This window comes from Physeter macrocephalus, chromosome 10 (assembly GCF_002837175.3).
Source record: "Physeter macrocephalus isolate SW-GA chromosome 10, ASM283717v5, whole genome shotgun sequence".
NCBI classification, from domain to species: Eukaryota; Metazoa; Chordata; class Mammalia; order Artiodactyla; family Physeteridae; genus Physeter; species Physeter macrocephalus.
The window spans coordinates 15602943-15614352 of record NC_041223.1 but is presented as its reverse complement, the minus strand read 5'-3'; positions in this window follow the sequence as shown (position 1 = coordinate 15614352).

The following is an 11410-nucleotide window of genomic DNA, read 5'->3' as shown; positions in this document are numbered from 1 at the left end:
CTGGGAAGATCCCACGTGCCGCGGAGCGGCTGGGCCCGTGAGCCATGGCTGCTGAGCCTGCGCGTCCGGAGCCTGTGCTCCGCAACGGGAGAGGCCACAACAGTGAGAGGCCCGCGTACCGCAAAAAAAAAAAAAAAAAAAAAAAGAAAAGCAGTTTTGCAGTTAGTGTTTCAATGAAGCAGCGAAGTGAGGCAGGAACCAGAACCAGTAATGGAGGGTGGGGTTCAGGAGGCTGGGTTCATCAGTCAGCAACTGGGGGGAACTTCTGAAGGATGGAAACAAAGAAGCCCCGCGATCACGTTTGTCATACACATGACAGGATGAAGGTAGTGTTGGAGGCAGCCCAGTGGGGAGGTCATGATGTGACCCCTGTCAGAAAGTAATGAAGCCATGGGCCAAGGCAGTAAAAGTGGTTCCTGTCCAACTCTAACTTTTTATGCTGTATTTATTGTGCCGCCGTTAGACTCGTTTACTGGTTCTTTTGTAAAGATTTAGCCCTTTGAGAGCTAGAAGGGATCGTGGAGGTTCTTAAGCAGTCCTTTCATTTTACAAATGGTAAAGCCTAAGTTCTAAAGAAATGAAGTGATTCCTCCAAGTCAGGCAACTCATTACGAGCAGAGCTTGGGCTTAGACCCAAGCCTCCTGATTCCAAAGCCAAAACTTTTCTGGTGATGCTTCCCACATGTCCTACCTGCTCTCTGGTAGGCACTTGCCCAAGCCCATGTCCCACCTAAGGATCTGTCACCTGGAGGTTGATGACACAGTGGGATATTGACTGACTGACGATTTTTTTCTAGTCCGCTCATGCCCTGACTCTTCCAAATGACTTATTTCTTTTTTAAAAAAAATTTATTTATTTATTTATTTATTTATTTATTTTTGGCTGTGCTGGGTGTTCGTTTCTGTGCGAGGGCTTTCTCTAGTTGCGGCGAGCGGGGGCCGCTCTTCATCGCGGTGCGCGGGCCTCTCACTGTCGCGGCCTCTCTTGTTGCGGAGCACAGGCTCCAGATCCGCAGGCTCAGTAGTTGTGGCTCACGGGCCCAGTTGCTCTGCGGCACGTGGGATCTTCCCAGACCGGGGCACGAACCCGTGTCCCCTGCATCGGCAGGCGGACTCTCAACCACTGCGCCAGCAGGGAAGCCCTAAATGACTTATTTCTAATCTTCCTCACTCTTCCCAAATGCTCATTCTTGCCCATCACATTCAGAAGATGGTCTTGTCTCTTACTTCCCAGATAAAAATAGAAATCATCTGAGAACACACTGGGCTACTGCCTGCCAACAAATCTACGAACTCCCAACTGCCTGCCCTTTGTTTTAACAGCGAAAGGGTCCTGACCTTATTGAATGCTGGGTCCTGGATCCTGGGTCCCAGTTCCTCTTGTCTTTTCAGGGATATTTTTGATTATTTTCCCTGTTCTAGTATTTTCAACCATTTCTTCTCTAAAAGATGTATCCTGTCATCATTTATATGTCAGCCGGACTTTTTCATTTAAAACCCTGCTTAGGGGCTTCCCTGGTGGCGCAGTGGTTAAGAATCTGCCTGCCAATGCAGGGGACATGGGTTCGAGCCCTGGTCCGGGAAGATCCCACATGCCGCGGAGCAACTAAGCCCACGTACCAAAGCTACTGAGCCTGTGCTCTAGAGCCCGTGAGCCACAACTACTGAAGCCCTCATGCCACAGCTACTGATGCCCGCGCACCTAGAGCCCGTGCTGCACAACAAGAGAAGCCGCCACAATGAGAAGCCCATGCTTTGCAACGAAGAGAAGCCCTGGCTCGCCGCAACTAGAGAAAGCCTGCGTGCAGCAACGAACACCCAGCACAGCCAAAAATAAATAAATAAATAAATTTATTTATTAAAAAAAAAAAACACACCTGCTTAACATACCTATCCAGTGAGGACATTTCACTCAGTTATTCATTTCATAACTATTCGTGAGCAACCGCCATGTGCTAGGTGTTGGGTATGCTGTCATGTACCAAAGCAGTGGGGTCTCGTATAGTCTAATGGGGGAAACATGCTAAACAAATATCTGTACTTGCTGATCATTTAGATTGGAAAATGCAATTCTAACCAATTTTATGGTAGTAGGCAATATATTTCAGCTTTTTCATAGGTGCTGTATTTCAGTTTCATAGTAAAATTTGTGGTAGTGTGTTCTCTGTAGCATATCTGTGCATTACCAGAGGACTGGCCTTTGCTCTGGGTTTAATTTTAATATCACATGACCAAACGTCCTTACTGTTATAGGCTATTGTACACACCCAAATAGCCGAGCTAACAAGGCAAATAAACTGAAGAAATATTAATCTGCTCATGGAGTTAGAAACTAAAAACCACATATATTTATTCTAAATAAAATTTATTCTCAAATAAATAAAACATACTTAATATAATCTACCCTTGCAAGATAGATTGAAAAAAATCCTAATGGTTTTCCATGAAGAAACCAAAAAAATTATACAGAAAGAATCATCTGTTCAGTTTAGACTCTCCAAAATATTTTTTAATGACATTCATATTGTTTGAGCCTTTTGAAATTAGCGAAATAACTGTGTAAGCACACACTAGGTATGCTAATGACAAGTTTAATAAAAAGAAAAAGTTTTCTCAAGTACAGATGTAAAATGAGAAGGTTTCTTTGCGTATGTCAGTTATCACCCTCCTAGTTTCCTCGTGGGCTACATAATTCAGTTTTAGCATTTCCCCTCTTTTTAGAAGTAAAAGCAGTCCACATTAGCAAAACCAAAGATTTCCAGGAAGTACTAGTTGCTGTAATGGTGGGGAACGTGTAGACGAATAAATCACTGTTTGGTAGGAACTGTAAAATGTTTTATTGGAAGTCTGCTCTCCATATTCAGGTTTCCCTGAACTTGAAAGCCTATTGAAATATCCTCAATGTTAAATGAATAGTAAATAAAAACTCTGTGATATATTTGGTAGTTTGTTTTTTAAAAACTGATAGGTTGAAGCCTGTTTTTCTCGACTGATGTGGAAACGTTGAGAAAAGAAAAAAGGCCTCCAGTGAAAGGAAATTACCTTTCTAAATATAACATTCTAAAGTGATGTAACAGGTTTTTCCATATGTTGCTTGAATAAAACTAGTGTTTTTACAGAAGCATTTTACAGTACTCACCATTAAATAAACCTCATCAACAAATTTAAATTTCTAAAGCTATCTCCCAAAATATTAGTTTATTAAATAACTAGTATAAGAAAGACATGTGATATCTTTGGTTTCCCTTTACTAAAATCTGTCTTACTTTTGAGTCAGTCAAACTTTAAAAACCACAGCCATCTGAATTCTGTTCATTTTAGGGAATTTTGCTATGTAAACTAACATTGTTCATTTTCGTTGCTTGCTAACACATTCTGAATCACTTAAAGTTATTGGTCTAAGTTGAAAGAAGCTGTTGGACTCTAATCTATATTCCTCTAATCTATAAAAGCCATTGCTGGGCTTCCCTGGTGGCGCAGTGGTTAAGAATCCACCTGCCAATGCAGGGGACATGGGTTCGAGCCGGGAAGATCCCACATGCCGTGGAGCAGCTAGGCCCGTGCACCGCAACTACTGAGCCTGCGCTCTAGAGCCCACGAGCCACAACTACTGAAGCCCGTACACAGCAACAAAGACCCAACGTAGCCAAAAATTAATTAATTAAATAAATAATTTAAAAAAAAATGTTGCTTATAAAATGTTTCTGCTTAGAAATGCTCATCCATTTCTATAGTTTCCTCCATTTTATTAAGTACAGAATCTGCCGAAACTTTATTAACTTTCATAATCACCTTCCTTCTTATTTCTGTCTGGACTCGAGGATCTTTGGAAAGTCTTGTCTTACTCATTATATTCCTCCACTGGTGTACTAACTACTAAGCCCCAAATTTTAATATTAGAGTTATATTCTTTTTATGCTTTCAAGATCACACTGGGTAGCATGCTGCCTCTGGGTGTTGTTACTAGCTAACTCTGTGACAGTCCATTCCACTGACTGGAGGTTCCATGGGGGTAAGAACTAGGTCTGTCCTAGTCACTGCTGTGTCCCCAGTACCCATGCCTGGTGCATTATTGGTGCCCAGATGTTGGATCCATTCAGGTCATTTTAAGAGTAACACAGGTCTCTTGGGTGATAGGAAAGTGAGATAGGAAAGTGTTGGTAACTGTATTATAGCATTTGCAATACAGCTACCATCCAGTCTGTTGACTGGTATACATCCCGTGAAAGCCTGCTATCTTGGGAAGAGGCTCGGTATTTTTCTTTGTCATTCTAGTGCCTTTAACAGCACTTGAATGAAGGTCATTCATTCAAGAAACATTCACTACTTCACATTCTTGCCCATTTTCCCCTCCAACATTGAAAAATAAATGGAAAATGGTGTTGGAATCCCCAGTTCTGTTTGGCCAGCTTTTTTTTATAAGGAGGCCCACTTTGCTCTAAGAATGAAAAAGAGAGGGACATAGAGGGGAATATGAGGAAGGGTCATCAACTCTAACTCCTAATCTCTGATTCAGTATTAGAATTAAGGATCCTTTGTCAAGTCATTATGCCAGCTGTTAGTCTTTTTAAAAATATAAACAGGAAATGACAAAATCTAAGCTATGGGTCATCAGAATCTGGTGTGCAGAGTCTGTGTTGTCTATCTGCTTTTGGTTTCCTTTCTAAAAGATTCACAACCAACTTTCCATTCAATATAGCCCAGATTTGGGAAGCATGCAGTATCAGCCTAACGTTTCTTAATAATATATAAAGAACTTTAATCAGTTCTACATACACACAGTTGGTGTGTGATCCTGCGGAACCCAAGAAATGATACAAACTAAAGACTGAACTTGTCATTTCATCCGTCTTCTTTCTGTGCAGAATGCAGTGCCTGACAAGTCATGCAAACCTGATGTGTTACATCAGAATTGAGCGGGTAGAACCGTCACTTGAACAGTTTTTTTCTAATGTATCTATTAAAATGCCACAGAAAACGATTCAACTTATTAAGAATTGCCTTACGTATGTATTTTTCCCAAGAACACACCCATTTTGTAATATGAGATATATTCCTCAGAGACCTTGCTTTACCCACTTTATAACCTCCATGCCTGGCACAGTGCCTGACACACATCAGGCATTTACTATATAATTTAATCAAATTGTGGGTAAAACGAGTACATTTACTGGTTAGGAAACCAATAACTATTAGTTATTGAAAGATGTGTACCTCTTCTCAATAGTCTCCACTTCCAAATTCTAGGGTTTGGTTTTTTTTTAAGTGGTTGAGACCCACTGGATCTCTTTAGAAACATGCCAATTAGAGAGATCAAACAAAGGCCAATTAGAGATATCAAATTAGAAATAGAAATTGAATTGAGTTTGCAAGGAAAGCTGTAAAGTGTCCGTCTTTGGAGGTCTCTATGGGAATAGAAATGTATGTCTGTGCATAATAGATGCTAAATACTTGTTGAATGAAAAAATAAAAATTGAGTCTGAGGCATATAAATAATTGCCTGATTGAATGAAAAATTTTTGTGATTGTTTAACACTCTTATTCTAAAATATTCGATCATTTAAATTTCCCCCCTCCACTCCCACTTTGGTCAACCAGTTTCTATTGTGAATTCTGTAGCTGATGGGGTTTTTTTTGCTTATGTCTGAACGGTTATAAGTACATATGGCATCCCAGAATCAAAACTTGGTTCTCTGAAACGACTAATAAGCTTTTGACAAGAAAAAGCTAAGAACTACAGTTCTTACTTTTGCAACTTTTCTGTATATTTCCAAATACATTTTTTTCAAGTTAATAGCCTTTCTAGAAAAAGCAGTATATATTTTTAAAGGTATATTCTCCAATAATAACAAAAATTAAGTTCCTAGAAACATATTTGATGAAAGATCTTTATGTAGACACTGGAATAACTTTAACTTTATTGAAAAATACTTCTAAAAGATCTAAATAATTGGAGGGGGATAAGATATTCATAGATGATCTCATTAATGTAAAGATGTCAGTTCTCCCAAATATAGATCCAGTACAATCCCAGTCAAAATTCAACATGTTTTTGGTGGAACTTAGGTTGATTGATTCTCAAACTTATATAGAACAAAGATCCAGAAATAGCCAAAAGAATCCTTAAGAAGAAACAGGTAGAAGGATTTAGAGATATGTATATTGTTATAAAGCCAGAATGATTTAGACACTGTAATTTTGGCAATAGGGATAAGTGATTAGACCAGTAAAACAGTATTTCTGAAACAGGCCCACATTTATATAGAAACCTGTTATGTGACGCAGCTGAAATGCAGATCAGTGGAAAGAATAAATAAATGATACTGGGGTAATAGCTTATCCTTATGGAAAAAATGAAAATGGCACCTGCCTTGCAGCAAACATAGTAATTAATTTCAAATGGATCAAGGACTTAAACACAAAATACACAATTATAAAACTTTTAAAAGAAACATAGAAGAATATCTTTATGTCCTTGGGGTAGGGAAAGAATTTACTAAACAAGACAGAAAAATCATTACGCCATAAAGAGACATATATAACTGCATCACATTTAAGGACTTCTCTTTGTCAAGAGACTGAAGATAAACCATAACCCATAATAGACAGATGGATTTACATTTTGGGGAATATATAAATAACTCCAACAAATTCATAAGAAAAAAAAATTCAATAGAAAAATGGGCAAAGTGTATGAGTAAGTTTTTCACAGGGAAGGAAACGTGAATAGCCAACACACAAATGAAGTTATGCTCAACCTCATTAGTAATTAGGTAAATGCAAATTTAAACCACAGTAATACCATTTCTCACCCACCAGAATAGCTATAATTAAAAGTTTATACAAAAAAAAAAAAAGTAGGGGGGCTTCCCTGGTGGCGCAGTGGTTGCGCGTCCGCCTGCCGATGCGGGGGACCCGGGTTCGCGCCCCGGTCTGGGAGGATCCCACGTACCGCGGAGCGGCTGGGCCCGTGAGCCATGGCCGCTGAGCCTGTGCTCCGCAACGGGAGAGGCCACAACAGAGGGAGGCCCGCATACAACAACAACAACAACAACAACAACAAAAAAAAAAGTTTATGGTATTAGGTGTTGGCCATAATATGGAGTGAAAAGAACTCTCATATATAGGCATACATCAGAGATATTGCAGGTTCAGTTTCAGACCATTGCAATAATGTTAATGTCACAATAAAGCGAGTCACGCAAATTGTTTGGTTTCCCAGTGCGTATAAAAGTTATGTTTATACTATATACTGTAGTCTATTGAGTGCTTAATAGCATTATGCCTAAAAAAACTATATACCTTAATTTAAAAATATTTTATTGCTAAAAAATGCTAACCATCATCTGACAACACAGGGTTACCACAAACTTTCAATTTGTAAAACTAAATAAATAAATAAATATGCAATATGTTCAAGGTGCAATAAAGTAAAGCACAATAAAATGAGGTATGCGTGTACTCTGGGTGGAGTGTAAATTGGTACAATTACTCTTGAAAAAAAACTGGCATTACCCGGTAAAGTTCAACATGTGTATGATGAACAACCCAGCAGTTCCAGTTCAGGTAAATACAATGTAGAAGTATGAATACAGGAGTCATGTACAACATTGCTTGTATAGGAAAGAAAAATGGAAACAATCTAAAGGTCTAACAGTAGAGCGTATAAATATACCACGAAGTATCCAGTGAAATTCAAAGAAATACTCTCTATCTGCACAAATAATTACACTGCAAAATGACATGGAGGAATCTCACTAACGTAATATTTATTTATTTATTTATTTGGTTGCAACAGGTCTTAGTTGCGGCAGGCGGGCTCCTAAGTTGTGGCATGCAAACTCTTAGTTGCGGCATGCATGTGGGATCTAGTTCCCTGACCAGGGATGGAACCCGGGTGCCCTGCATTGGGAGCACAGAGACTTAACCACTGCGTCACCAGGGGTGTCCCTCACAAACGTTATATTGAGTAGAAGAAAGTAAGTCACCTTGGAGCATGTATAGATCTGTTCTATAGTTCAAAAGCACACAGAATTGATCAGAATGAGATTCCTCCGTGTAGGCTCATTTTCATGCCCCACACGTTTGCAGGATGGCTACAGCAACTCTGGCCTCTAAATCCTGTCTTGTTCGTGTCTCATAGAAGCAGGAAAAGTTCTGCTTCCGTAGTAATTTTAATAAAATACCCCAGTTAGGTCTCATCGATCCTGATTGGTGTGGCTTGGGTCACGCGCCTATCCATGCACCAATCACAGTAATCAGGGAGATGAAATATGATGAATTGTTTAGCCTAATTGATTTCATTCAGAGCACCTGGGCTGATAGGAGGACAAAGGAGAGGGAAACGCTGGTATGGTTGTCAGAAGGAGGGTAGATGGATGTTGGGCTTCCAAAATTGTAGAGGATATTATTCCACCCCCTTTCAGCAGCCAAATTAAGAAGGTTTGTATTTCACTAGCTACTGCTGCTTGCTTACGGTCTATGAAGGAAATGAGGCAGCTCAAAGAAGGGCAAGCGAAAGAGAGAAAGTGGTTTTTATGTCGAAGTGGACCTAGAGTCCCGAGTTACCTGGCATTCTCAAATCAGAATGGATAGATGTGGAGCGGCCCCCCAGGATGGCAGGTGTGGGGCAGGCGGCGCTGGACTCCGGTCTGAATACAGAGATTCCTTTTGGATTTACATGATCAAACTGTGTATCCCCTCAAAAATACTCGCTTTGTTTTTGTCTACTTGACCATCTGTGTTACTTATTTAAGGAATACTTTCTAGATACTTAGGGCATGAACATTGGGAAAGTTGCCCTTTTTTGGTCTTATTGCTATTGAGTACATTATAGTCTACACTGGTCTAAAATTCTGTGATTTCTGGTAGCCCTTTATGTGAGTTTTCACCCTCACTTTGTTTCTTCTATGAAGTTTTATGTGTTTTACTCAAGAAATAAAGATAACAGATTTCATGCTTATGGGCAAGCCTTTGGGGCTCCTGTATTTCAAATAGTTGACATTTTTAGGGAAAGTGTCTATGCCTTGGGTATTTGCACAGTCATTATCATAAGTAGAAGTATTTTTATCGAACATGACTTTAAATTGTTCCTTGTTTAAACCCTGCCAAACTCAGCCCATTAAACCTGTTTTTACCTAGTCACTCAGTATCATCATCCTCCAAAGCTAACAGGCCTTTAATTTAGTCCTGATATAAAGAGCAAATGTGATCCCTTTTGTGACATTGATTCCATAGTTATTGTCAGAAACACTTGGCTTTTAGTTTCTCTCCTCACTCTGTTGTCTAAAATGAGAGGTAAGCTTATTTTAGACACTGTAGCTAAAAAGACAGGGTGACATATTGGACTTGCGTCTCCTTTCTATAAAACCAACACTGACATTTTATTTATTTTTATTCTCAAACTCACATTAGTTGTGGTTTGCCTATAGAACTTATTTTAAACACCACCTTGCATGTACTCCTGACTATAAGTTTCACATTGTTCTTTGGCCAAAAGCAATAAAATGTGACCTGTTTTATCATGGTTCAGTGAAGTGTAATTAACATTTTCTTTCCAGAAATATAACATTGATGGCTATTTTTTAACATTTCCCCAACCTTCAAAAGTGTAGTGAAGTGTTTGGGGGTATTTTTATATCAAATTCTATTTGTGTTTAATGCTGTGAGTATAATCTGTTAGTGCATTTTGCACTTAAGGCCGGATAATCAAATATTCTTAATGTGTTTTTTTCTAAAAATTCTATCGTGAATTTATAGAACAGCCTCTGAGATCCTCAAGTATTCACCTATAAATAAGCCTCTCTGATTATAAAAGCCTCTTACTGTTCTCATATTCCTATAATGGTACTTCACCTTCTACAGACCAAAAATATAAATTCATTAGTTTACCTCATATTGAGTTTCCTGGCTAGATGATGCTTTTTTTTTTCCCTTTTCTAAAAAAGTACATTTATACTTCTCAACATTTCTCATGAGGAAACCACTGTCCTAAAGATTTCCTTAAACATTTTCTATATAGGTTCTTTAAGCATAATTTTTCTGAATATGACCTGTTTTCAGACTGTCCTTTTTTTCATTTGTTTGTGACTGGCCTTCGCTACCACTGGACAAAAAGCATTGCTTTTTACGTATTTCAAATAATCTGATACCACCCTTACTAGTTCCAACTGGGTTATTTTTAGATATTCCTCTTGAGTTTTAGGTATTCAGCCTTGCACCTGCTGATGGTAGTACTTGGTCTGTTCATTTCCTTTCACTAATACTTTGTGAACATCTTTTTATTTTATTCCTGACTTTTTAGCAAAAATGTTGTCTGTTGGTTTTAGATCTTTTTAAAAATCATAGTAGGTGATCTTTCTATGTCTAGATTACTGAGAGGTTATCAGGTATAATAAGTGCAGAGTTTATCACATGCTATTTTGTCATCTTTGAAAATATGAATATGTGTTGATCTGACCTATTGATACAGCGTAAGAGACTTATTTATATAATATTTATAGAATAAGCCCAGTTTATATTGTTGTGTCGTTATTTTAATTTACTAGAAATCAAGAGTTCTGAGCACTTTATTTGATGTTCTTCCATCTTGTTGATCTAAGTCAAATAAGCCTCTTACTTTTTTCCTTCTCTGTGTCTTATCAGATTAGGTTATCTGATAAGCTTCACCAAACAAACTGAAGAGTCTCATTTGTTTTATATCCTGAAAGCTTTTTATACAGTTTGGGAATTGTCTAATCCTTGAAGTGAACCATATTTCTTTTTTTTTTTTTTTTTTGTGGTATGCGGGCCTCCCTGTGCCGTGGCCTCTCCCGTCGCGGAGCACAGGCTCCGGACGCGCAGGCTCAGCGGCCATGGCTCACGGGCCCAGCCGCACCGCGGCACGTGGGATCCTCCCGGACCGGGGCGCGAACCCGGTTCCCCTGCATCGGCAGGCGGACGTGCAACCACTGCGCCACCAGGGAAGCCCCTGAACCATATTTCTTAACCTTTCAGCTTTTATATTTCTGGTTCAGTTTTAATAATTAAATACCACCTTAGAAAACTGTTTCCATTGAGATGTTCAAATTTATTCACAAGGATCTTTTTATATGGCATTCTCAAGTTTATCATCTCTTCCATATCTGTGATATGTTCTTCTTGTAATTCGAGTTTCATGTTGGATTTTAAGACTAGATTTGCCTGAAATCTGTCTATGGGACATTTCATTCTATAATGAACCAGTGACTGTTTTTTAAATACTGAAATCAAAAATTCCTGCTTTTATTTTTTTCTGTCTTTCCTATATTACCTTTATTGCTGTTTTTGAACTTAAATTTAAATATGCAGTTTATTGCTTTGTTCTCTCCAGTTTAAAAAAAAAAAAACAAAAGTTACTAGTGTCACAAGTAAAACTGCATTTCTTACTCCC